Source organism: Lactuca sativa, chromosome 4 (assembly GCF_002870075.4).
Source record: "Lactuca sativa cultivar Salinas chromosome 4, Lsat_Salinas_v11, whole genome shotgun sequence".
In the NCBI taxonomy this organism is placed as follows: Eukaryota; Viridiplantae; Streptophyta; class Magnoliopsida; order Asterales; family Asteraceae; genus Lactuca; species Lactuca sativa.
In genome coordinates, this window is record NC_056626.2 from 335575222 (window position 1) to 335578919 (window position 3698).

Here is a 3698-nt window from a genome sequence, read left to right on the forward strand (position 1 = left end):
ATGACCACTAGGGTCGGAAATCAACAATCTTTTTAGTCATTATCGAAACGATGGTAATGACATACTTGAAAAAAAAACAGAATCAGTTACTAGCTTCTTGGTAACCTTGTGACTTTCCCTGATCCAAGTGTGAGTCATGTGCTTCCGGTAGTATAGGCCTCTACTACCATTCACACCTACTCATACTCGTCCCAAGTATTGTCCCGCAGTCTCTCCAAGTCACCATACACGAAAAAAAACAACTTAACACATCAGATAACAAAACAAAGGTTTCATATTATTTCTTGAAACGATTACATAGGTGTTCAAGTTCACCCTAGACTATGCCTCTAACAGGCTACATCATATGATTCTATGGCTACATTATAACTCGATCCTTGGATGTCAAGCCGTCATTCCTGAATCCTCGCATTGTCAACTGCTTCGTCTAGGATCATATGGAATGCTCTTGCCTTCGGTTTTGGCGGAATGTTTGGTTTTTCCGCCTCTTTCTTTTTCGGGCAATCCTTAGCAACATGCCCTTCTTCACGGCATTCATAACACACCCTTTTGCACTCGTTGGCGTAATGTCCGGTCTTCCCACACTTGTAGCAAGTCACTTCTTCGCTACATTTCCCAAAGTGATTCTTTTTGCACTTCTCGCACCATTTCACTTTGTTTCCTCCTCCGCTAGACTCCTTTGAACCAGACTTGATCTTCTTATTGGGCCTCGTAGATTCCTCAAACTTCCTCTTTTCGCCAACCTCAATCTTGTTGGCAGCTCTTCCCTTAATCATATCTTCCACAGACTTGGCAGCCCAGATAGCTGCCTCCAGAGTAGGAGCCTGACGCACTGGCACCGCGTACTCCCATGGAAGTCCCTTTGCGTACTTGTCAATTTTCGTCAGCTCATCCGGAACAAGACGCAAGGCAAACTCCATCTTTTCTGTGAAGTTGTTCGTGTATTCATCGATTGACATGCTTCCCTTCTTCAGGGTTAGAAACTGGTTCTCTAGCTCAAGCAGGTTTTGAGCTGAGCAGTACTTTCGTTTGAATTGCACCAAAAATTCTGCCCATGTCAGTTGCAGGGGCTCATTAGGGCTCAGAGTCTTCCCCAAGGTATTCCACCAACGTACAACACTTCCTCGAAACTGACGCACTGCAAATGTGGTCTGTAGCTTCCCTCTGCAACCGCATGTCATGAAGGCTAACTCCATCTCCGAGATCCAATCCATTACCCCGATCGGATCCTCCTTTCCAGTGAAAGTCGATGGCTTGCAAGTCAGAAAATCCTTGTACTTGCATCCATTCCTCTCGACTTTGTCATCTTGGTTGTTTTGTCGAACTATTGGTGGGTTGACTTGACCAACAGTCCCACTGTAGTTTCCTTCCTCAGTCTGCCCTTCGTTCAACTCGGGCTGTTCGATCTGAATAGTGGCTTCCTCATGATTTTGCTGGAGCAAACGTCTAGTTTCCTCCATTTGACGATCCAACATTGCCTGGATCATCGCTTGCACTCCGGCCATCGTTATTGGTCCGACAGCGGCTTCCACAACTGGTATTTGCTCGATCACGGGGGGTTGGTGTCCGTTCCCATTTGCATTCACGTTTCCACTACGGGTTCTTGCCATCTTGATCTATACACCGAATAAGGTGAATCCAGATCTTTACTTAGGATTGACGGTTAAATCATCCTTATCACTCCGAAACGTTTATATGCTAGTTCTAATATCGTAGTCGTACGTTTAGAATCCTAAACACATAAGGTTTCCAGATCCGGTCGGCAACAGACCATAGATCCGAACAACTAACAGCATATCAGGCACAAGTATTTAGCACATAAAAGCATTTTAGGCACAATTCCTAAAATAAGCTAGTGCTCACACCTCACAATCATCGCTTAGCATTCTAAGTTTAAGTCTAGAAATAAATCCATATTCCTAGTTCGCTTAAACTAATGCTCTGATACCAACTGTGACATCCCCATTTTCACGGCCAGAAAAGACCGATTTTGTTTATGCTTTATAAAAATCAGAGTACTTCATTTTATAAAAATGTTGCGGAATTTGTTCCCAGAAAAACATGGTAAATACGTTATTAAAACATTTTCGATGAAACGTATTTATTTCATTTTAAAACGTTTGGGATGTCATCGTTAATACAGAAACATAAGCATAAACAGAACTTACAATTATTTACACTAGTGATCTACATCTCTTTAAATCTCTCAGTGTATTGTGACTTCATATCAACACCTGTGATAAAAATAAACTGAATGGGTCAGATTGGGAAACCTGGTGAGCACATAGGGTTTTCAACCCACAATAATATAATTATTATTTTTAAACATCAAACAATCAACCCAATTACCCATTCCCGTTATCCTCACATTACGTCCCTAAAACATCTAACACAAGGGACCTAGTCAAAGGACTATCATTGGGATGGAGTATATCTGGTGAGCACACAGTTCACATAGTTCGAATAAACACACAGTTCGAATAAACACACAGTTCGGTTAAACACAAAGTTCGAATAAACACCTACAGGTTGCGAGCCTGTTAGTGTTCCACTGGACTGTCTAGAATAGTCCGTGGTCGTCATCTATACTCCGCTAGATGACTAGATCATCAAGAACATCTATAACGAGGCATCTCATTATTTCATTTTATCACACAGCAACTAATACATCTACCCATGTTTTACCCAACACATTTTGTAGATATAAAATACATATACAGTTTAAATCATTGAAAACATGTATAAAACGTTCATCCAGCATAGATAGCAAGTATACAGATAATATACACACACAGCACGTAATTTATATAAAATACTTCATATCTATGTGTAAGCTGAAAGTAACTATGCACTCACCTGAGAAGGTGGTGACTCGGTACTCGGACAGCGCTTCGTTTACTTTAAAATAATTTCCTTTGACGAAACCTAGTATTATCACCACTAGATTTTAGTCTAATATTACCGTGACTAATTATTAGTCTTATTATTATTATTATTATTATTATTATTATTATTATTATTATTATTATTATTATTATTATTATTATATAAGCGTTTAAACAATACTTTCCAACTACTATGTACAGACAGGGGCCAGACATAAAACACCAGAGGGCAGGACCATTTTGGCGTATAGCACTTCTGAAATCCAACAACCCTATGCGGCCCTTTAAACCAGATTCCCCGTACCGCGAGTAGTTAAAAGATATTATAACGACACTTATATAAGTCATAATAATAGCCCAAATATTTATTATAAATTTATAATAACAATACTAATTTTAAATATAAACTATATTTAAAATAGGGTAAACATAACTTACTTTCAAGGGGATTTTAGCTAGGAGTCGGGCTCTGCAGGGGCAGAACTTCGTCGCTGAATCTTTCTAAGAAAGATTCGTGCAGCGCTTCAGCGCTCACCTTACTATACTAAAACTACAGAAAGAGAAGTCGAATCACGAGGGACCGAAATGCTCGGGGGATAAGGAGGGAAAGACTCTTGAATCAAGAGAATGGTGCAAGAAATATGAGAGCCCAAGGCTCTTATTTATACTAATTGAATTTTCAAAAACTACCCTCCATAATTACTTAATGACCTTTTAGTTATATAAACAACTAAACACCCCTCTATAATACTATTTTAAATGGATTTAATGATCTTTGTACTAAACTAATGTCGAAAGAACTCAACATTAGTT

At 39.4% G+C, this 3698-nt stretch overlaps 1 long non-coding RNA gene across 1 annotated transcript; it reads right to left on the bottom strand.

The window, feature by feature from the left end:
* Positions 1 to 1235: 1235 nt before the first annotated feature.
* LOC128133338 (uncharacterized) lies at positions 1236 to 3481 on the bottom strand. Its single transcript, XR_008231955.1, has 3 exons — positions 3324 to 3481; positions 2857 to 2925; positions 1236 to 2234 (listed from the first exon to the last, which is right to left on the bottom strand). It is a non-coding gene; the product is annotated as an uncharacterized LOC128133338 (long non-coding RNA).
* Between the last annotated feature and the right edge of the window lie 217 nt (positions 3482 to 3698).